The sequence below is a fragment of the Grammomys surdaster genome, unplaced genomic scaffold, assembly GCF_004785775.1.
Source record: "Grammomys surdaster isolate TR1022 unplaced genomic scaffold, NIH_TR_1.0 66, whole genome shotgun sequence".
NCBI classification, from domain to species: Eukaryota; Metazoa; Chordata; class Mammalia; order Rodentia; family Muridae; genus Grammomys; species Grammomys surdaster.
In genome coordinates this window covers 18,212,365-18,236,744 of record NW_021604568.1, presented here as the reverse complement: position 1 = coordinate 18,236,744, position 24,380 = coordinate 18,212,365, and the positions used below count along the sequence as shown (strand labels likewise).

Sequence of the window (24,380 nt, the reverse complement as noted above, 5' to 3'; positions counted from 1 at the left end):
CTCTCTCTCTCTCTCTCTCTCTCTCTCTCTCTCTCTCTCCCTCTCTCATATGCACACACTCATACACACACACCAGCACACATGCACACATATGCAGACACACATACACACTTATACATACACATACATGTACTCACAGGCACACATAAGCACACATTCTAGAACACACACGCACACATACACACACACACACACAAGGCGGTTCTAAATTTCAAAGCCTTCCTCTAGATAGGAAGTGTCTGTTCTCTCAACTTTGATCACAGTCTCACTAGAAGCTGTAAACAGAAGAAATCTGGGGTGTGACAGAGTGACACAGTCAGGGGACAGGATGAAGAAGCCACAACATTCAGTCCCCTGGGAAAGGTCTGCAGGAACCATTCTAGGAGGAAGGCATGGGAGCCGGGCAAGGGAGACTCCAGCTGCTTGGAGAGCCACCGCTCACCTGAGGGAAGCACCTGAGTGTGTAAGCACTGAATTAGCACTCCAGTAGTCCATCATGAGACCTGCCTGTGTCCTACAGCATACCCAAGAGAGGATCACAAAATCAGAGAGGGGAGGGGGTTGGAGACGGGGAGAGGGAGAGAGAGAACGAAGAGAGCAATAGAGGCCACTAACAACAGGGGGCAGGGACCCAAGAACTGGAAGCAGTGACACTTATCTCTAGCCCTGGAGACCTTCAAAGGCTGAGAGCTGGGTGGTGGTCAGTGGATAGGTCATGTAATCGGAGAACCTGTGTCCACTCAGCCACTACCACCCCGTAGCCATATTAACAGCCTTTATAGCACTCAAGTGCCCTAGGCCAGAACTCTGTGGAGTCAGCACATGGTGTCTGTCCAAGGCTGGCTTTACTTTTGGCACCATGAGGGAACCCCACTGTTCCCAGTCCCACACAGAGCTCTCTCAGCAGCTACCTCCATCGATGTCATAGACAGAGGTTGGCGCTGCAGGGTTACAGGCTGCTTGCTCTATGAAGGGTCGGGGAAAGATTTTAAACCTCTGTCTTCTGTTACCCAAAGTGCCCAAGTCCCTTAGCTCTGGGGGCTCTGCCTTTTCTTTATATAGCAAACAAAATGGCCTTGGGCTACTTACTGCTCACCCCAGAATTCTTGGACAAAGGGCCTACATTTTTTGTTTCCTTTCTTCAGGGCTTTGGAAGTCCAGGATCAGTCATCATTAATAGAAACAGGCACATTGTAAAGACCTCTCTCTGTGTGTGTGTGTGTGTGTGTGTGTGTGTGTGTGTGTTTCAAGTGTGCATGTGTATATAGGCAGACGAATACAGAAAGTTCAGGAAACAGTTTCATAGTCTACATTAGATGTCTTGATTCAATAAAATACACCTAATACTTCTAGCTTCAGAGACACCTTCCTTGACTTGCTGCTGTGTGCTAGCCCCTGATGCTGTGTGCTAGCCCCTGCTGTCTCCCCAGGGCTCCAGAGGGAGCAGCAGGAGTGACTAAGAGAACCGACTTTAGAATCAGGCAGGCAAGGGTTCAAACCCCAGGCTCCCCTTTCATGAGCTGTGCAATCTCAGGACTTCCCCTTCTTGAGCCTCAACCCACTCAGCTGTAAAATGCGGAACCTCTTCTTTGTATATTTGTGTCAGTTACTGATGTAAAGGGCATGTGTGTTCTCAGCATGAACACCATACTCAGTCAATGGCAGCTTTGCCACCAGTTTCTGCTGTGGTCCTTTTTTTCTTGAGAGAGAGCTCACCATTAAATAGTGAGTTAGTGGAGACAGGCCATAGGTCTGCTGCAGGGACCAGGGAATGTCAGGTATTCTAAGGAAGTGGTCATAGCTGGGGAGAAACATGAGGAGACGCTCTGGGGAGTGGGGAGAGGCCTAGATGGGTCTTGATAGACATCTTAGTTTGCTGGGGGTGAGGGGTAACCTGAGCCTGAAGGAAGGAGACAGGGGCCATAGAGGACCAGTGAGGGAAGGAAGAGTGGTTGATGGATGACTCTGAGGGCCAAGTATGAACAAGGTGCAATGATACATGTGTGTAAAATGTCATGGTGAAACCACTACCTTGCATGCCAGCTAAAGAAATTAACATTAAAAGAGATTACAGAGGACAAGGTCACTCAGCTAAATGGGGGGAGGGAGTCATAACATGCAGGAGAGTCTCCGACTCTGCAGCCTTTATTCGTCCTTCCACCATCACCACCACCACCATCATCCCCGGGTTCTGTCAGCTTCTAGTCAGTCTTTTCAAAGCTTATCTCTTGTCCAGTGTGTGAGCCAGCCAGCTCTTCCTAGCTGTTGTCTGTGTAGAGTTTGTTTCCTAGCTGCTGACTGGGAACACACCCCATCCCTTGCCCTGTGGTCCCAGATCAAAGCTGTGTGTTCTGAGAAGGAAAACAGAGTTCGTTTTTAGCGTGTCAGATGTCATTTGTACCAGTGGGATGAAGCCTCTGCTTGTAATAAGGGTCTCATGCCAAGTCTGAGGTTCATCTGGGTTTCTTGGGGTCATAGAGAGATACCTGAGCTCATACAGGTCTGCCCCTATCTTGCTAGGGCTTGGCTTCCCTGCAGAGCAAGGAAGCAGGGCAATGGGCCCTCAGGGGCAGGTGCTTGGCATCGTTTGGTCCATGTGTTCTTGTAGTCTAGCTATGATCCCAGATCCTGTCTCTCAAGAACCAAAGGCTTTGTATATACTGACTGACAAAATTTGGGGGCTTTGGATCCGGATACCTTCAGCCCCCCTTCTGACTTCTTCCTGTAATTGTGCCTCTCTTCATCTCAGTTCCAACATCTGCTAATAGGCTACAACTTACACCTCCCCACATGGCCCTGTGTAGCCAGAATGCTGTGTCAGGAGCCTGGCCTGCAACTGCAGATGCTGGTCTGCTAGACCCATAACCTTGGGATGAGTGGATGGGTTCTTTTCTTCTCTTTCTCTCCTTTTCTCTCCTTTTCTTCTCTTCTTTTTCTCTTTTGCCACTGCTTGAGTACCAGTATCTGGGCTTGGTTCGGGGCCCTCCTCTCCATCCTGTTCGAAGGCCTCCGGGGTCAGCTTCTCCACGAGCTGGCTTCAACTTCCTGTCTTTTTCTACACCATGGTCCCCAGGTCAGCTTTGTCTGCACATCTTCATGTGGGTGTCCCAGGAACATCCTGACTGTCTTAAGTAGAATCACGGTCATCCTTCCGTGAATCTGGCATCCATTTGTTTGCCTAGGAACTGACCTCAGCCTCTCCCTGGTACTCCGCCCTTACTCACACCATCCGTTGCTGACTTCACTGACTGGCAGTCACCTGTAAAGGCAGAATAAAGACATAGATGGGGAATTGAAGTGTTCCCTGTGGCAGCCTTCCTGACTTGGACTGGGCATCCGTGTGATGGGACGGCCACTCGCTGCCTAGTTTCTCAGGTCTGAGTGCCTCTGGGGCACTTTGGTCCCCTTCCCTGAGGCAGCTCCCCCAAGACCTGATCTCAGCACACACACACACACACACACCCGGGAATTGACAGGCCCACTCCATGTGGAGACATGCAGGCAGGATGGGAGTCCCCATGTGGGATTTTGCAGCTCCTGCCCCATCCTGCCAGATTTATTCATTCTGGAAACATCCTCCCTGGGGCCCTGGGTCCAAGCCAGGGAAGTGATTCAGACCCAGCTCTGCCTGGCCTCTTATACAGCTTAAAATAGCACAGTGGTCTGATTCCTCCCTCAGACCCCATTCAGTTCCCAGTGGAGCGGCCCCCAGCAGACCTGCCCCGACTTAATGCTCATGAGGTTCAGTGCTAGGTTTCTGGTTTTGGTCCCTGTCATCAGGCCTTGAGCCCTCTCCTGCTTTCTCCCCCTCCCCTCCCCTTTCTGATGCTTGCTTGTTGTACATCTAGACAGAGACTACTAAGGGCTCCAGGGTCCAGCCAGCCTTATCTTACTTCCTCTAGGGCTGAGCCAACTTAGAGCTGGCCAAGGTCAATGGGACAATCCACCCACGCCCTGAGTGGGGACAGAATTGATGGGGTCTTTGAACTATGGAAGGGGGAGGTCTCAAGGGTTGTTTTGAGCCTGGGATAAAGCTGCCTGCATTTATTTGAAGAGCGGTCCTGCTCACTCCCTTTCTAGGAACCCTCCTCAGGACACACAAGCAGGCCCTTGAGCATTCTTGGGAATGCCTCCCCCAAGTGTCTTGGGCTGTGCCTCAATGTAGAGGGGTGGATGGCAGGACCTTGGGGCACTGTCTAGGGATTTTTCTAGGAGGGTTGGCTCTCCAGGAGAACTTGGGGAGAAGGGATTGTAAGCACAGGAAGCCAAGGTGTTTACCTGTGAGGATGTCATCTCCAGCCTACACTTTCCCAAAGAATTGAATCACTGTAAAGACCAAGGCACCCCCGAGGAATGGCTTCCAAGGTTCTAGCTTATCTCTTTGTACTGGGTTGAGAACAGCATGTCTCTAGGGAGCCGGTAACCCAATCAACAGCTGTCTTGCTTTAAGTCATTGAGCACAGTTGCCTAAACCTAATTAGCATGTTTCCCAGCCACGTGGAGCCTCCCATCCTCTCATGTACATATCTCATGTACATATCTGGGCTACAGGTGTCTGTGGTAGTCAGCACAGATGGACAAATCCTAACAACAGCACCATAAATACCAAGGGAGAGTCATGGCCAGGCAAAAAGACATGGCTCCTAAGGGCAAGCTCAAGGCATTCTGGTGGCCCCAGGCTCCAGGCTCCGGGCTCCGGGCTCCGGGCTGGCAATGGGATTTTAGTAGAATCTATGCCAGAGGCCAGATTCTCCTTCTCCCATAATGTTGCCTCAGCTGAGCAGGGGATGGAGGGAGGGCATTTATAGAAGGTGCCCAGGGAGTGTAAGGCTTGTTCGATTACAAAGATTGGGTCCTCAAGGTGTAGCATGCAGGGTATCTGTGCTTTATGTCACCTAGTCTCACACACACTCCTTATTTTCTACTCTGTGTGGTGGGAATGTAGGGGCAGGGCAGACAGAACCCAACTCTGCAGGTCAGGGCGGAGGATTAAGAATGGCCTGAGGCAGCTGACTGCACAAAGCAGGGTGAGTCAGAGAAGCAGAGCCTTGGAGTTAAAGATGACGTAGATGAAGGAGGTTAGCTTTCCTGGGCAAGCAGGGCTGTGCTGGGGTCAATGTCAGGGATGTAGAGGCTCTACCAAGGGACTCCTTGAGACAACTGAGACAGACACACACACATGATGCATGTGCTTGTGCAGATGCACTCACATGCACATGAAGGCCAGAGGTCAACCTTGAGTCACATCCCTTGGGCACCGTCTACCTTGTTGTCTTGAGAAAGCATCTCTCCTTGGTTTGAGGCTCACCAATTATGCCAGAATGGCTGGCCAGCGAGCTTCAGATGTCTACCTGTCTTGGACTCCCCAACCCTGGGATTGCAAAGTGTCCACTGCTTTACTTGGCTTGTTTTAAATATGGGTTTGGGGACTTTCTTGTATCAGTGAGCCATCTTCTCAGTCCTAAGACATCACACACACACACACACACACACACACACACACACTACCATTAAGTAATTCAGTGAGGTTTGTTTGCTCTTTTGGCAACCGCCACCACTATCTAATTTCAAAACATTTCCATTATCTCCCAAAGAAAGTTGATATTAATTCTTCATCTTATTCATACTATCCATTTCCTGGCAACGTTAATTTGTGTTCTGCGTCTGTGGATCTGTACGTGAGGTTATGTTAAATGTGGTCTTTGTGTCTGGCCATTGTCTTAGCTGGCATACTGCTTTTCAAGGCTCATTCATGTAATAGCCTGTACCAGCACAGCGTTCCTTTTTAAGCATGAATAATATTCTCTTGCATGGATACACTGACTGCATCACCTGTCACCTCCCAACGGATGGCTATGCAGACCTCATGGCTATTGTGCCTACTCTTCACACTGTGAGTGCTTATGTCAAGTTAGATTTTTTTTTTTTCAGATTTCTTATGTAGGTGCTTAAGTGTGAAATTGTGGGATTACTTGGTAATTTTAACCTCTGAAGAATTGCCAAGATGTTTTTCATGGTGTGCTTTGTGAGACTGGGGAACTAGGAGATTGGAAGAGGTGATTATTCCCTATTGGAAGGGCACAGGGAGTCTTCAGAGCCCAGGGGGCAGCCCTGTTACCAGCTCAGTTGTGTTCAATCCAAAGCTGAAGCTGAAAACAGGACTGGAGGGTGACACAGGAGAAAGGAGAAGCCTGGAGATCTGCACGAGTCCGGAAGCCTGGGCTCCAGAGGCAGAAAGGTCTCCCCTGAGACCTGGATAAGCCTTCCTTGTGGCCTGGAAGTGAGTCTGGACTTCCTCCTCTCTGTAGTGACCTAACTCCCTGCCAAAGGTCAAAGGTTCTTATAGCCTCTCCTCCCTCGCTCTAGAACTCGGCTCTAAGGACTGTGCCCCACCCAGACTGTCTACAGCCGAATGTGGCGCTGCCCTGGCTGAGGAGTGTGAGTGTGGCAGGTCATGGCGGGGTTCCTCTTGTTCACCCTACCTGAGGAGAGTCTCTGCCAGAGCCAGGCTACTAGACCCTTCACAGTATGAAGAGAGAAAAGGGATGGAGAATTGTCACAGCATCTGAACCAAAGCCACCAAAGGGAGGAGTAAAGGGTCATCCTTTCATGGGTGGCGCTGTGCCCCATCAAGCCTGGTGTCACAGCCTGGCGTCACAGGTCCTTGTCCTCAGGCTAACCTTGCTTCCTCCTCTTCTTAGCCCTGGCCCAGGATTCCTACAGCAGGCCTGATGGAACCAGACTGGGGCCTTCTTGTTGAGCCCTGAGGCCTACAGCCCTGTCCTGTCTATCTGACCATCTGAAGGTCTTGAACATACCAAACCCACAGCAGACACAGGCTTTCGCCTCAGGATCCTTTAGCTCTCCACCCTTCACAGCCTGACTTGGCTGTCAGCCTGACAGATCCTTCAGAGGTGACTGGAGACAAACCCAGAAGTCCCTGGGGGCCCTGCATGTGCCCATGTTAACTTTTTCTTTATAAATCCATGGCATCTTGTTGAAAAGACTTCTTATGAAATGGTTAGTTTATTGAATTATGAGGAGGCCAGAATAGATATAAAATGATTTGAACCACAGATACAGGAGCAGTGCTCCTTGCTCCCAGCAAGAAAGATTTTTGAAGAAAAACATGATTAAAAAGAAAGGTATTCCCATGAGCCAGGCCAAGCCGATTGAATCACCGGGAAGAAAATGACAATCTGAGTTAGAATTTTATATATCATTTTTCAGCCACTAGTGCCCCAGGGGAGCTGAGAATATTCTTCCGGATGCTCCTGAGAACAGAGTCAGTTACCACAGGATATTGGAGGCTGGTGCTGGGGCCTGGGTAGGTGTGTATCTTGAAGACCTTCCCTGAGAGTAACTAAGGCCATCCAGGAACTCATTTTGGCCCCTCTCCAAGCCAGCAGCCACTTCCCCTCTGGTCAGCCAGGTTACAGTCCCCCCAACCCCCGCCAGCTCCAACTGTATTGTTGTATGTAGTAGCTGAGGTGGCTGATGTTGGTACCTAGAGTCACTTAGGAGATTAGGTCAGTTGAGGTGGGAAGACAGACCCACTCTGTGCACAGGTGGCAGCATTCTGCAGGCTGGGGTCCTGCTCTGTGTAAAGAGAAAACTGAGGCACACACCACTGCTCATCTGTGTGCTTCCTGACTGTGGATTCAATGTGACCAGATGTTCAAGGTCCTGATGCTGTGACTCCCCATGTAACGGACCATACCCTGGAACCGTGAGTCAAGCTTGTTGGGTATTTTGACACAGGCAAGATGGCAAGTGACCAATGCAATGATGTGCATCCTGGGAACCCAGGAATGCCAGTTCACAGAGATTGACCTTACTCTTTTTCTGGAGACATAAAATCACAGCCAATGAACTCACTATACTTCCATTCTATTTGTCTCCAAATGCCATTTGTGCCATTTCCAACACTTTGAAGCTGTTGGTCATCTCACGACGACGTTTCACATTAATGCTCACATCTGTGCATAGATTGCTAACTGTGTAACTGCTAAACCAGAGTAAGTCTGTTCTCGGTGATTGCTGCCATCGGGTGTTACAAGCTCGTGAGCTTTCTCCAACATGAGTGTTGAAGGAGCCAAAGAGATGTGGCTCAGTGTGTGAGGTTCTTGCTGTGGGAGACGAGGGTCTGAATTTGGATCCTCAACATGCAAAGTAAAGCCGAGCATGGTAGTTTACACCAGTAACCCCAATGCTGGAGCACAGAGGATCCTTGGAGCTCAGTGGCCAATCAGTGACTCAAGTGGAAAGTTGATGGAGGAACTGATGTCAACCTCTGGCCTTACATTTGTCTTGGTAAGGTGATATGATCCACAGGTTGACATCAGTTCCTTTGGCCTTCCACATGGATGGGTGCCTGCACACACACATGCATGAACATACATACACAACACTAACACACAAAGTTAAAGGAGCTCAACATGGTAAAGTGCCTGTCATTTGATCCTATAAGATGCATATAAGATGCATCCCTGGCCTTGAGCAATTCCTGACACTAATTCTCCGGTGGCTCCAGCCCTGGATTGGGAGCATGGAGCCCTACCTAAGAATGCAGGAAGTGAGAGACTCTGTTGAGCATCCCCCAGAACACAGAGGTCCTCTCGGCATCTGGATCTCACCCATGCCCTTTCTTCTTCCACAAAGGCCCACTGTTTCCTCAGCTTCTAGACAATGGCCTTCATAATTCATACTTATTGTGGATGGAAATAAAACTTTCATCTATGTGATTCCTAACCCTGAATTTCTTGGGAAACCTCAGATAGTCTTTTCCTACTGAGTTGAATTTTATAAACCCAGAAAAATACTCAGTTCAGAGCACATTCTGTACATGAGGGAGAGGAAAATGACTTCTTTGTGTCTGCTTGGACATAGCTTCAAGCTGGGACAGTGGCCAGCCATGGGTTTGGCCTGGGCCAAGATCCCCCATAGAGGGTCCTCCAGCCCCACCCTATAGGAGACAGCTTCACCCTGGTTCTGGAAAGCTGGTATCCTGTGGTTATGGAAAGACTGGATCATATCACACCACCAAGACAAACGTAATATATGCATGGGAGGGAAATCAGCAGAGCCATCAGAATGTGACTGTGCCTTCTCTGGGTGGCCGATTCACTGTTTTTATTTCTTTTTTGACTGACTGTGATTTTGCTGTCACCACTGGAAAATGATAGTTTTCACTGACATAATTTTAAAAAACCAATTGATTAAAAATACTTTTTTTTTTCTTTTGGTTTTTTGAGACAGGGTTTCTCTGTGTAGCCCTGGCTGTCCTGGAACTCACCCTGTAGACAAGTCTGGCCTCAAACTCAGAGATCCACCTGCCTCTGCCTCCCAAGTGCTGGGATTAAAGGCATGTGCCATCACTGCCCGGCACTTAAAAATACTTTTATTTTACGTTTATTTTTGTAGTGTGTATGCATGTGGGTGTCAGAGAACAACTTGGAGAATTGGGTCTATCCTGCTACCATGATTGTCAGGTGTGGCTGTAAGCAAGCACCTTTACTTGCTGAGTCATCTTGTTGGCCCAAATAGTTCATTTTATAAAAGCACGGTGTCTTCAACTTAACACAAGCTAGAGTTATCTGAAAGGAGGGACCCTCAATTGAGAAAATGCCTCCATAAGATCTGACTATAGGGCATTTTCTTAATTTGTGTTGATGGGGGAGGGCCCAGCCACTGCTAGGCTGGTGGTCCTGGGTTCTATAGGAAAGCAGGCTGAGCAAGACATGGAGAGCAAGCAGCACTCCTCCATGGCCCCTCCATCAGCTCCTGCCTCTTGGTTCCTGCCCCGTGTGAGTTCCTGTCCTGGCTTCCTTCAATGATGGACTACAGCAATATGCAAGTATAAGCTAAATAAACTCATTCCTCCCCAAGTTGCTTTTAGTCACAGTGTTTCGTCGCATCTATAGAAACCCCAAGACAACTAGGTAGGGTTACTTACCTTCTCTTGGGTCTTGTGTGCCAGGAGGTAGAGTGAAGCGGTAACTTAAGGGTTCTTCGGAAAGTCAGTTGTGTCAGATGGTGTTTTGCTGGGGCAAACACGTGAAGGTGTGTTTCCTTGAAGCAGACACAAGTGAAAGAATGTTCTAAAGCAAGCACATGAAAGGACGCATGGTGAAGAACTCTTCACTAACGACACGCATGTTTTGGTCCGCCTTACGTTTCGTAGCTGAGCTCCATTTGTCATGACTCTGTAGAGAGAAATGCACCAGAAAAAAACTTCTGATGGCGTGCTGCAGTTTCTTGCCACTTCAGCGGACTTGGGCTGATTGGCAGAATGACGTCAGCTGATACAGGCTCTCAAGCTGTGGAATTTTGCTAAGACTCACATGCTGAGACAAGACACGTGGTGAGGCAAGACCCATGGAGGGCACTTGACATCTGGAGGGAGTATAAAAAGAACTCAAAGGACAATGATGGAGGCTTGGCTTGACTTAGCTAGGCTGGGCTGGGCTGGGTGTACAGGTAGAGCAAGCTGTGTAATGCTTGTTGTTCGATGATCTTCAGTGATCTTCGTTTTGTCGAGAGAGGCACAGCTGAGAACTTCTCCTGGCATTCCTGGTGATCTGAATCCCTCCCGCTGATTCATGCTGAGGCTGAGGCATGGCTATCTCTGCTAGGTCATGGCAACACTGCTGCTATCCTGACTTTACCAAACCAGACTGCTGGTACATGTGTGAAGTGTCTTTGAGTACATCGAGCTGCCGCTGCTGCTGCCTCCTGTGAACTGAACTGCTGATTTCCAGATAACACAAATGGGATTTGCTCCAAAGAACCATTTCTAAACAGGTCCCCTTTCCCCCGTATCCTTTCTTTTCCACTTCCTCTAGTGGCTGGTAGGCTAGAAGGGAGGTTATTAAATCCTTTAAGAACCATCATTAAAAGTAGGCTTTGAAAAAAGTTACAGTAAAAGAAAACAGATGTGTTCTGAAGCTGCAGTTTTTCCCCAGGCTTGAGTTCCAGATGAGTACAGAATTGGCGGTCTCACTCCACCCCCTGCCTTAAACAGGATGTGCGTCACCACAACCTGTCATCTCTGTCACCATCTGCAACAAGACTTTCTTCATGTCCACCTGTCAAGAAGTATGTTAGAGGTAACCGCAATGCAGTTCTTGTCCCTATAAGTGGTGACAGTCAGTGATAGTCGAGTGACAGGTGGGTGACAGTTGGGGACAGTTTAGTGACAGTTGATGACAGTTGGTGGCAGTTGGTGATAGTTGGTGACAGGTAAGGAAATCATTGCTAAGAAGAGAGTTGTGCTCTAGATGGGAAAGCTGGCTCTGCTGGGTGCAGGGCAAAGGTGAGCACCTCCCAAAGAAGGCTTCCAAAAGGGAGTCAGTGATGCCAGCTAAGTCTTAATGATGAATCAAAGGTTAGGTGGGTAGGTAGGTAGGTAGGTAGGTCAATCGATAGATGATAGATAGATAGATAGATAGATAGATAGATAGATAGATACCATGGGAACTGGGAGATATCTTAGCCAGCCAGGTACTCAGTGCTAGGCACAGAACACAAGTTTGATCCCCATAACCCACGTTGAAAAAAAAAAAAAAGCCAGGGCAGTGGTGTTTATTCACTGAGACTGGTGAATCTGTGGTGACCCAGCCTAGCCTACTCGGTGAGCTTCAGGCCAGTGAGAGAACCTGCCTCAAAAAAAAACCTGAACCATACACAAAAGCTTATGGCACCTGAGGACCGGTGCCCAAGGTTGCCTTCTGGACCTCACACTCAGGCACAATCAGAATCACCTCCCCACCCACCCCCAACCCCCAGGATGATTTCCAGGCTGAGAAAATGGAGGCACTTAGGTGCAGAGGTGGTGGTGAGGAGGTGGGGTCATGCTGAGAAGGCTGGCGTCTTTGTGACTGCCTCCAGGGGCATGGGGAAGGAGTCAAGACATAATGGGGGCAAACTGTGACTGGATTCACATCTTACTAAAAGACACTTGCACTGCAGGGTTTTAAAAAGAGGCAGGGGTGGGGATTGTGAGGCCAGGAGACCAAATGAGAGGCGCCAGGCAGAAATGACAGCACCCTGTGGAAGAAATGCTTGTGGGGCTAAGGAACTGATGGGAAGCGAGACCCAGACAGCCCTAGTCATGTTCAGTATGCCACTGGGAATGCAGGGATGGAGGCTGTGTTGTAAGGAATCTAGTGAGTATTTGTGTATAACCTTTAAAGATATGCCATGATGTTACGTCAAATAAGCATTAGCAGGACAACCCAAGGTAGCTGTGGAAATCAGACCTGTCTGTACTTTCTCCAGAAAATGCCCAAAGGGTGGGGTGGGGGCATAGAGGTCTGGAGATGGCTCAGAGGTTCAAAGCATTTGCTAATGAGACCTGAGTTTGGTTCCCAGCACTTATGTCAGGCAGCTCAAAACTTCCTGTAATTCCAACTCCAGGGAATCTGACTCATTCTTCTGGATTCTGCCGCCATGCAAATACAATGTGCTCGCACATCACACACACACACACACACACACACACACACACACCTAAATAAAAATAAACATTTTTTTAAAAAAGAAAATGGCAGAGGGAGCTATCTGCCCTTTTTCTCCCCAAAGCCCTCCCCCCGGCCCCCGTCTCTACCTCCCAAGTACAGGAATTAAGGTATATGCCACCCAACCCAGTGCCCCTCTCTTCCTCTCATTAGCTGTCCCCAGACCCAGTCTTTTCTTGTACCCATCGAAGCTGTCTTTATCATCCTCTTCACTGTCTCCGGATCTGCTGCTCAATTCTTGTCTTTTATTCTCTACCTCTACTTTTCGTTTCATGGTTGTTTTTAAACATTTATTTTCGTTTTCTCTCTTAACACACCCAAGAACTAATAGTCCCTCCCCCCAGGTGTCATCACCAAATAAATGGGGTTCTTGACATCCTTGAATCTGATAAGCTGGTTGGAATCATTTGAGTATAACCAACAGAAACCAGATCTGTCTATCAAACCTATAAAAGGGAATATACTAAGCACTGTTGGGCTGGCTCAGTGGGCCTCACCTGGCTCATAAGCCTGACAACCTGGTCAGTCCCTGGAACCTATGTAAAAATGAAAGAACCAGCGTCACAAAGGTGTCCTCTGACTTCTGCATGCACATGTGTTTTCCTATACATGTCATACACATACCACATACACATATGCACACACATTCACACACACATGCACACATGCATACACATTCACATACATGCACACATGCATACACACACACACACACATGTATGCACACACATACATACCAGAAGGCTTCAGACAGCATACAGACTCACTGGAGAGGGTGATTACCCATCCTGGAGAAGACAGCCTCCATGTGGTTTCACAGAGATGATACTTCTGGTCACAGCAGTTGCAGTGGCAGCAGAAGAGGGGATAGATCGTTGGAAACAGCAGCCACCGTCAGGCTGATGAGATAACTTCTACTCTGAAAACCCAGGCTCAGTGCTGTCCAAGCATGCTCAGTCACTGTTCATCACCAAAGGACCCACGACTCCAAATCCAGCACAGGGGGGGTCAACAGTGGAGTCTATCTGAGCGTGCTCCAGGAGTTCTACTGTCTTTCTCCATGACTGAGTCCAGCTGTACAATAATGTGACCTAGTTTCATCCAGTGAAAAGGAAGCCTGGGGTATCTGGGAATGCACACTATCTTCTTCCTCTGAACATTACAGAGTCTACAGAAAATGCGGCTCCATAGCAGCCGTGTCACTGACCATAGAACTGGGCAGAGCCAGAGAGTAGGAGACAAAGGGTAGGAGACAGTCCCTGGCTGTTGAGTTGGGTGTTTTATCATCAACAGCTGCAGATACCCCCATGGCTGCAGAAGCATTTCTGGGTGGAAGGGCAGACTTATGTCCCTCCGTAGGGGATGGAGCTAAAACTGTTGGGAAGATGGCTTTGGGAGGAAGCATTGCTGATGTCACCCCCTGAGACAAGGGCTGGAGATTCTGAAATAAACTAGCTCACAGGTATGGTAGGAATTTCTACATAGAGCCAAAGATTTAACAACCTCACCTCTGAGACTGCACCTGACCTTGAGCCTTCAGGATTCTGAGATAAGAACAAGAGTCTAGAATCTACCCAGGCCTACACTCTCCCATCTTCTACCCCTCTAGGTCCCTCCTCTTCCTCTTCCTTCTCCTCCTCCTCCTCCACCACCTCCTTCTCCTTTTCTTCCTCCTCTCCTTCTTTTTAAACTTTAAATCCAGTTTCTATAATCCTTTGACAAACCCTTGGATTACGAATCACATTTTATAAATATATTCCCTCTCTCCCCTCCAAAACACAACCATACACATGTACACACAAACACACATCTGTTAACACCCAGTCCCTACCTCACCAGGCCCTAGACCATATCACTGTAAACTATACATGCCTGTATTTTGGAGCTGACCAGTAAGATGAACTTTGGACTGAGAGTTCTGGCTATGCTGCCCTCTGGCTGGGTGGTCCTCGGAAAGTAATTTGTTCTCATGACCTTGGCCCAGAGGCTACAAAATCACAGTTATTTTAGAGCTCAGTATAAAATAGATCATCCACAGAAGGTAGCCAGAGGTCACAGGGTGTTGCCTAGAGGAGGCTGGGACACAGGCACGGAGGAAGGGACTGGGTATGGGGCACGAGCAAGCGCTCAGAGGCAAGTGTTGGTTGGAAGGGTGATTTGGACGGTACGGGAATGATGGAAATCTACACAGCGAGGCCCCATCTCTAGACAATGTTGGGTACCAGGCATACAAACAGGCCTTTCAGATCCCATCCTTTTCTCTAAGCAAGCTACTGCTCTTGCTTTTGTTGATTCAGTGTTGAGAGAATTGTTTGTTGGTTCAGCTTCCATTAATGAAGGAAAACAACACAATTTGTTGAAAACAAAAGAAAAAAATATCAACTTCACTATGTAGAGATATAACTTCTGTGGTGGCAGTGATGGTGGTGGTAGTGGTCCAGGGTTTCACTACGAAGCCCCTAGCTAGCTTGGAATTTACTGCGTAAACTAGTCTGGCCTGAAACTCACAGATAGCCCTCTGCCACTGCCTCCAGAGTAAGAATACTGTTCTTAATTTGTTAGTACATTTGATATGTTAGTGTATTTCCTTACAGCTATTTCTTGTCCTTTCTTTCTTTCTTTCTTTCTTTCTTTCTTTCTTTCTTTCTTTCTTTCTTCCTTCCTTCCTTCCTTCCTTTCTCTCTCTCTCTCTCTTTCTCTCTCTCCCTCCCTCCCTCCCTCTCTCTCTCTCTCTCTCTCTCTCTTTCTTTCTTTCTTTCTTTCTTTCTTTTTTTTTCCAAGACAGAGTTTCTCTGTGTAGCCCTGGCTGTCTTGGAACTCACTCTGTAGACCAGGCTGGGCTCGAACTCAGAAATCTGCCTGCCTCTGCCTCCCAAGTGCTGGGATTAAAGGCGTGTGCCACCACTACCCAGCAAAATGTGTAGCCCAGGCTGGCCTCGAACTCCTGATCCTCCTGCCTCTGCCTCCTTCAGCAAATCCTAGCGGCATGCACCACCACAACTGGTTCTTTCTTTCTTTCTTTCTTTCTTTCTTTCTTTCTTGTGGTCTCTCTGCAGTGTTGTCTACTACTCTGTGAGTATGGCTTCAAAATTACCAATTTCTTACCATTTAATAGTAAGTGACATTTCCCCATGTTGTTAAACCATCTTCATATTTGTATTCATACTTTTGTTCCATTGTCCACATGCAATACAACACAATAGTCTTCTTTTGGCTTGGAATAAAATCTAAGGGAAGGATTTAGTGGAACAACTCATCAATTAGGAACAAGGCCTTGTTACATAACCCAAGTCGAACTTGAATTCCAAATCCTCCTGCCTCAGCTTCCTGGATTCTGGGATTACAGATGTGTACTGCTACATTCAAGTCCCAATGTGTTTAAGATATTAGAAATGGCATAGTTTAATTTATGGTGGTCTGAAAACAGACTTTGCAGGGACCTCACATCATTAGCTGTTTTATCATTTGGTGTGTTCACCCTGTTTTCAGCTGTGTATGTACATATATGCCAACTGATTACATACATGTGTTTAATTCCTTTTCTTCCTGGGAATACTTCCTTGTGGCTGCTGAGCTGGGGCCAGGGAAGGTTCAGATGGGCCCTAGAACAGTATAGGGTGCTGCTGGTCATATGGATAAAATCGATCTCATCAATTTTCTTCCAATCTCTGATTTTACTTTCTAAAACTGCTGACTTGAGTTTTAAATTTAATATGCCAGGATGCTGAGTTTTCTCCCCTTAATTCTCCTTTGTAGTCTTAGAGCTTCACTGGGATATGAAGCAAGATATAAAATAAAGGAGAACATTTGTGGGGTAGAGTCTTCCCACCTTCATCCAGACCTTAGCTATGACCTTCCCAGCCTCAAGCTGTGAGCCAGGTGGTGGACAGCACATTTTCCTTTTCCTGGATGAAGACTGTTGAATGTAGGCTGGGTAGGGGGAGGCTCCTCTCTTCTTTTCCTCCCTGTCACTTGCCAGCTTGGGAAGCACATTGGTAGACGCTAGAGCATTAGATTGCATAGTGAAATTGTATAGCTGAACCCTTGGTGCGGTGCAGGAAAGGGCTGAGCCCACGTTGCCCCAAAAGGCTGCCACCTCCTTGTGCAGGAGGCTTGATTTCTTGGGAAGTTACGTTAGGTAGTTGTGTGTTTGGTTTAGCACCCAGCACAAAAGAAACAAGATGGCAATAGATTCTTTGAACCATATTTGTCTTAAACTCAGAATGTATTGATCATCTACCATGGGACATCTGTTATCTGTCATCTATCTAACCCTTACTCTACGGTAGACTCCTATGTGCATGGCCCTTTGAAGGTCTTCAAATCAGTCTTGGGTGCAATAGTTCTATTCTACAGGAAAGGAGGCAAAGACTGGGTTGTGTGGATAACAAATCATGGGATGTCAAAGTTTATTTTCCCTCAAGTCTGCAACAGGCTGGATGAGACAGGAGAATAAGTGTGATAGTTATCTTTGTTGTAGGGTAAAAGGACGTGGGGCAGGCTAGGCATCAGCAAGAACACACAGCAAGCATGTGACCAAGACTTATTTGGAGGTCGGATGCTCTCTCACTGAGTTAGTGTAGTGCTTACTACCTATAGCACTTACACTGTGGCCTCCTGCTTGTGGGCCGCAGGACATGGCGGGTATGCCACTGTGCCTCAGTGCTGAACCGCTCAACAACAGAGTGTTTTTAGCCTGACTCCACTGACTGGAAGATTGTTTGGTTTCCACATAGAAGTTGAGCCAAGAAGGGTGTTTTGGGTTTTGTTTTTTTGGGTTTTTTTTTGTTTTTGTTTCTTTTTTTCCAAATGTATAAATGTTCCAAGTAGATTTGATTTAAAACACCACCACCACTGTAGGACTGAGGATGTATCTCAGTGGTAGAGCACCTTCCTAGCAGGTCTGTGGGTTTGGATTTGACTCCCAACACTGAAAAACAAAACGACCCACCCTCCACCAAACATCCTTATGGGCCTCTAAGTGCATACACTGTTGCTTCACTCAGGCAGGGTGGGACTCATTACTGAGAGCTAGTTATGGATAACAGCCAATTACAGTGGCCAGTGTTGATGGAGAACTTCCTCTGTTGCAGAAACTGAGTTAAGCATTATCTAATAGAGTGCTCTATAGGATCTAGTGTCTTGGGGCTTTATCAACTTTCTTTTTAGGAATGAATCAGAGTATTGGTGACTCACAAATGCACAGCTAAGGAAGGATACAACTGGATTCAAATCCACACATAATCTCATTTTCCAATCCATATCTGTATCCTCTGTGTCCCTGGCTCCCCTGGCCTCCCTGATGGGGGAGGCTGAGGGCAGGAAGACCTAGAACAGTTTACCTGTAAATTTTCATTCTGGGATGCCTCCAAGATCTGCCAAGACTTTTGATCATAAGTGTCTGTTTTTTTCTTCCAAGGTCAATGCGCTTATATGTCAAGTCCATATCTGGGTAGATTTAGCATCTCAGCACAGTATAGGGTCCTGAAAGTGTCTAGGAGAGGATGAGGGATGGAGAATGGCTGACAGCAATGGGGTACTCCTAAAAACCATGTGATCTTAATGTGAACTGAAGGCTTTCAATATGGAGGACCTGGGGACATGGCTCTTAGTAAAGATGGCTCATGAGGAGCCAAGTTCTAGCCAGTATCTGTAACCCCAGCAACTGGGGCTAGAGACAGACAGATCTGGGGCTCAATGGCCAGGTTGTTCAGTCAACATGGTGAATTTCAGGTTTAGTGAGAAATCTAGTCCCCCAGAAGAAGATAGATAAATAAGGAGAAAGATTGAGGAAGACAGCCTGAGTTAACCTCTGGCTTCTACCTGTACCCTTAGGAGTGAGCACATTTATATAAGGAAGAGTATACACATGCATGCGTACACAGGAATACACACACACACACCAGTGCACCATGTACTAAATAAGTAAAAGTGAGAGACTATAGAATCAATGTATTTTAGTGTCATTGCCTCTGGGTGTATGTGGTGACTAAGCAGGTCAGCTCTCAGTAACTTCAGGCCACACCCCTTCTGTATCCAAGATGTCTGACTAGAGAATCAACCTCACTTGTGACCTTCAATGTCTTACAATGGCAAAATGTGTATATCGGCATGAACAGTAGAGACGGCAGCTGCTATGCATCCTTTCTGGGTAAGTTGGTTTCCTTACAGTATTGGGTTTTTAGCTAATTTGGGTGATGGGTGCCTGGGGAACCATTACTGCACCCCTACTATTGGGGACACTTGGAGTTTTCCACAACAATACATCTTAAAAGCATTTAATAGATTCTGAGATGTTAGCTTTGTTTAAGAGACTATCACAGAGGTCTCAGAGAATAGAATGAGGAAATGTACAAGTCACTTTTAAATACAGCACCTGGGTAAAATGACAGCAGGCTGCTCTTGGTCTGGTGAGGCTTCCACTTTTCCATCTTAATGAAGCCATGGATAGCAATGCTTCCCTCTCCGTTCTGAGATACTATTGGAAAGACAGGAGCAATCGGAAGGCTTTGCAAACTGTTACTCTGTCTCTCAGTTGCTAGGAGGGCTTTGCAAACTGTTACTCTGTCTCTTAGTTGCTGGGAGGGCTTTGCAAATTGTTACTCTGTCTCTTAGTTGCTGGGAGGGCTTGGTAAAAGGTTACTCTGTCTCTAAATTGCATTGTTTACTGAGTCATTCACACATGCCTGGAGACCTTGCTGTAGGCATAACTTTTTCCAACTTTATTAAACGTTCAACCTCCCCTCTGGTCCACCATCCACCAGAGGTAGTGGAAGAGAAAGGTTATTAGGACACAGGGGAAGTGAACCCGTTTAGAAATAGTTCTTTGTGTCCCATCTTCTTTGTCAGGATATCAGCAGTTCAGTCTAGTAGCAAACACCAAATACACACCAGCACCTGCAGTCCAGACCTCTCAGCAGGCACCACACACAAACCAGCAGCTGCAATCCGGTCCACTTGCCAATTACCACATGAACCAGCAAGGGCGGTTCAATCCAGAAGAAACCACCTGAAGCCACTGAAGTGGCAAGAAGCTGCAGGAACCTCACGTGAAGTTCCTTAGCGAATTTGTCTCTATGGTGTCACCACAAGTGGAGCTCAGCAATGCAAGGTAAGGTGAACCAATACATGAGTGTTGTTAGCAAATAATAGCGGGGTGGTGCAAAGCAGACCAATGCTCCAGCTCCCACTCCCTGTGGGTCATATTTATTCCTTCTGAACATCAAGTGTCCTTTCACATGTTTGCTAGAGTAAAACATCCTTTCACCTGTGTCTGCTTCAGGAAAACATTTTTTCATGTGTCTTCTTTAGCAAAACATCCTTTCACCTGTGTGCCCCAGCAAACCTTCATTTGACATAATTGACTTTCCAAAGAAACCAGAACTTTCCACTTCACCGTGCCCTAAGCCATGTACCAGGCTCTGCACTGGAGACAGGACAGGAGAGACTGGATGTTCCATCATGACCAGACTACCCGAGTGGTCCCCTTCTTCATTTATTCCTTCAGTAAACACGACTATGGCTCAAAGTGTCTCCCATTTGGCACTAGGCAAAGGGAACAGTGAAGATCTAGCTAATGGGGAGGTGGAGACATGGGCAGAAATGGTGGGTGCAGAGACAGGAGAGGTGGAGATGGGGAAGTTCCTTAACTGTGTGACTTTGACCAAAAGTTTAGCTCTCTGGAATTCAATTTTATACCTTGAGGCATATCCTGGGCTATCAGTTCATTTCTTCCACAAACGTTTCCTGAGCATGTACTGAGAGCTGGCATGGAGTAAGAGGGAAGGGAATAAACCACACAGGGTGAAACCTTTGGCTCTTGTGTCAGTGGTTCCTTGAGCGAAGGTTTACTTCAGTCCTCTGAACCTTGTTCCCCACTCGGTACTTTCCCCCCGAGACACAGCTTCTGGCTGTCTCCTTGTGTCCTGTTGCTGTGAGCCAGGACTTGTGCAGGGTCAGGGTCTGAACAGTTCTGAGAAGGCTGCTGAGAAAGTAACCATAGATTCTTGTGCTGTTTGAAATACTTCTGCAAAATATTTGGATAACCCTTCATCACCTGAGCAGGCATTGCTACAGTTTACACTGCAGGCCTTGGTGACTCTGATATTTAGAAACATCATTTCCGCCCACCCTTGAAGTTTTGCCCTGGAAAAGTCCTCCAGTATCACTGTGTATGCCAAGTGTGTTTGGAATGTTGATGGAGAGGTTGAGTCACACCAGATGGGATGGGAAGCAAGCAGGAAGGATGAACCCTCTGGTCACTGAGCTAGGTGTCTGGAGTGCCACGGGTCAGAAAGTGTGACACACGCCCAGGGTTTCCCTGTGTGTGTTTTATCTCCTCTCTGCACATTGGAGTCTTGGTTCTGCTGCAGAAGCATTGCTGTTTTTTGAGACAGGGCATTATAGTTGGGGCTTAGTACAGGTGACAATGTCCCTGGTTGCCTGATGGAGTTGGCTAGCCCCAGTTCTTGGTTCTGGCTTCTGTGTGCCTGGATTGATACTAAAGTTGAGATGTCTTTTACAGGGCTGAAGGACAGAGAGGGGATCTGTGGGCAGTGAAAGTGCCTGTGAGCTGGTGAATAGAGGAGCCCAGAGAGAAAGGAGAAGGCCTGGGTTTGAGCCTGTTGACTCCACATTTAACATTTTGGGTCAGGTACTATACAAGGGCCTGGGGCTGCTGGTATGAAAATGGCTGACACCCCATCCCCAGTCCCGGAGAGCTTGCAAACAGAGAGGGGTGAGGGAGACAATACCCGAGGTTAAGTCCCGGCCTCTGCTTTGTGACTCCCGAGTTCAATGATCTTTCTGTAGAAAGGGATCCACAACAGTCTTGATCTCAGAGTTTTGTGAATGCTACTGCACAGCTCATGGGGTATTGGAAAACCAAATGGTATTCTGGTGTAGGGAACGTCCAAGCTGAAACTTAGAGAGGGATGTCAATACCAGCACAATGAGAAGAGAACAGGTTCCCTCTGGACCCAAGAGTAACGCATGAGGCCAATGTGACTAGACTGGCTGGAAGTAAATGGGAAGATGGTGACTTGGCTATGCACTGGGTAACCTCAGACACTCGTATGGCCAGTGGAAATGTGTTCTAGTTGAGGAACTCTTCTAGTGTCCCCACTGTAGGCCACTGCTGGGCCTTCAAGATGGAGAAGAGATGTGTGGATTGCTGCAGGAAACATGGGGAGAGGAGGGATCTCTGAGGGGCTAGAAGGAACCTGCCTCAGACAAGCTTCCCACAGGGTCAGGCAGGCTTGAGTAGCTAGCGACTCGGAGGGGCACATGAACCCCCAGCATCAGCCATAGTGTTTGTGTCTCCTCCCATCAGGGCTCAAGCCCCCATCCCTGCTGCGTTATTGACTTCATCTGTCTGCCTTTGAGCATTTGGTCAGAGTCTATGGCATGTGCCACAGCCTGGGGGGATGCCGTGCAGTGGGGCTTCCCCCCTAAGGGGCGAGGGGCAGTTCTTATAAAGATGTCCAAGAACGGTGACTTCATGAAGATAAAGAGAGCATGTGCTCTGATTCTCCTGGGAGATGTGTCTCCAGTAAGGGGAAGGTGTTTTTATGCTGTGTACGTACATTTAAAGGTGAGGGTGAGTGAGAAGGAACGGAAGCTCTCGAGGTATCCAGAGCTAAACCATGTCGGCCCTGTCTGTTGGCTCCTTTAGCATCATGGAGAACAGAATGGATGCTGAAAGCATCAGGAGGAAAGGCTTGATTTGGTTCACGGCCTCAGTCCGTCAGTGGTAGGAGGGCAGGGCTCAGCAGAGAAGCTTACCCAGATCAGGCAGCAGAAATGGGTAGTGGAGGCTGTTCACACGACACGGGTGCAAGACAGGAGATGGGCAGAAACACCATGCTGTGTGATGCGCTTCTGGCAGCTAGGTTCCCCCAAAACTCTGTATTCTCCTTAAATAGCTGGAGTCCCCACAGCTGCAGAGGACAGCTGAGATTCAAAACCACAACCAGGAAGGAGAAGAGTGACATGATCCTCCTCTGGCTGGTGATGGGTCGGGGAGGAAGGTGGGAGCCCCCTCATGACACTGAACAGCGTGGAAATGGGCCTAGGTATCTCAGACTCTGCATGGCCCCATCTCTTCTCCTGTGGAATGGGCAGGGGCAGGGTCACCAGGAGGAGGAGATGAGCCCATAATGCACCTGCTTGGTGGAGCGGTGCTCACCAGACCACTTCTTCCATTACACAAATTCATTTATGTTGTATGGGAATGCACATGTGTTGGTATTCACAGATCTCTGAGGCCAGAGGACAGCAGAAATCTGTCCTCTTCATTGAACCTGTGAGTCTTGAATGGTTAAACTCAGGTTATCAGACCTGACTACACGTGCCTTTACTTAACCAGTCCAGGGCACTAATTCTTCTTTTTAAACATTTTATATGTATGAGTATTTTCTCTGAATGTATGTGTGTGCACCAATTGTCTGCAGAAGGCATTGGATCCCTTGGTACTGGAGTTACAGATAGATCTGAGTCACCATGTAGGTTCTGGACATAGAACCCAGGTTCTCTTAACCACTGAGCCATCTTCCCTGTCTCATTAGGGCACATATTAATTTCACGATGCAAGCAATGGTAGGGCATAGTCCACACTGCATTTTATGCTCCCTTGAAAATAAAATCTGCTCTCTGCCCCAAGCGCTGGGACCTGCATGTCATCTCCTATGCTGCTCACATGCCCTGGTGTGTCTGTGGCTAGGATTGTCAGTGAGGGCGCATGGTGCCCAGGGCCTTGCCACAGCAGGAGGCAGATGTGGGTTCCTTCTGGCTCTGACAGACTGCCAAGGCCTATGTCCTGACGCCAAGGTCAAGTTCCTGTGGTGGAAGGACAGGGTACATTGGATATTCTGGAGAGGCACCCTAGTCAGCACGGGGAATTGGAAAGTCCATGTCTGCAAAAAGTTATCTGGGTGGTTAATGATACCTGGACAAGGAAGTGCGCGACCCAGGCTTGAAGTGTGCGACCCAGGCTTGAAGTGTATTCCTGCAGCGGTCAGGAAGGGATTGAGGTCAGTGATAGGGAGATAGTTATGGAGTAGGGGAGAGTGGTGCTACTAAGTGGATTGTAGGACAGGAGGCTGGGTGGCTGGGAAGGGGCTGCCGCAGACTCACAAGGCACAAGGGGGCAGGGCAGCTGGAAGGTGGTGCAGAGGATGGAGAACAGGCACCACTGATCCACACTTGACCTGCAGATGCTGAACTTGAACAGACACTGAAGGGTGAGTGTTGGTAGATGCCCAGGTGTATGGCTTGGACCCTGGTGGGCATTGCCATCTGACCCCCAGGAGAGAGGGGAGGAGGGGAGGGCTAGATTTTAGTCAAGTGTGAGAGGCTAGGAGCTACCCTGGGAGATGCTCACTAGCTCTGGAGTCTTGGAGGAAGGTCCAGTCCTGGGTGTGGAGGTGGAGGGAGAAATGAAGAGTTGCTGAGGCAAAGCAGAGAGGACAGGGTAGTAAATAGAGGCATTTGGGTATCAAACATTGCCAGAGGTGCTTTATAATGGCAGGTTTCATTTCAGTTGCCATAGTAAAATAAAAGGCAACTTTCAGGAAGAAGGGATTTATTTTAGTTTACATACTCAGCTCATAATACATTACTGTGGGAAAATCAAGATGCTCAGAACTTGAGACTGCTGGTCACTTCATGTGACCAGTTGAAGGTGGACAGAAATGAGTGCGTGTGTGCTCATGTGCCTGCTTGCTTATGCTCAACTTGATTTCTCCACCCTCACACGGTTCAGGACCCCCTGCCTGGGGAAATATGCTGCCCACAGTGGCTGGGTGCTTGCTTGTGTTCAGCTTGATTTCTCCACCCTCACACAGTTCAGGACCCCCTGCCTAG

The 24,380-nt window shown here is 47.9% G+C and overlaps 1 protein-coding gene across 1 annotated transcript in view; it reads left to right on the top strand.

The window, feature by feature from the left end:
* The window catches only part of Hspa12a (heat shock protein family A (Hsp70) member 12A), a 142,239-nt gene that overhangs the window by 45,235 nt on the left and 72,624 nt on the right, over positions 1-24,380 (top strand). The gene's annotated exons all lie outside the window — the stretch shown is intronic.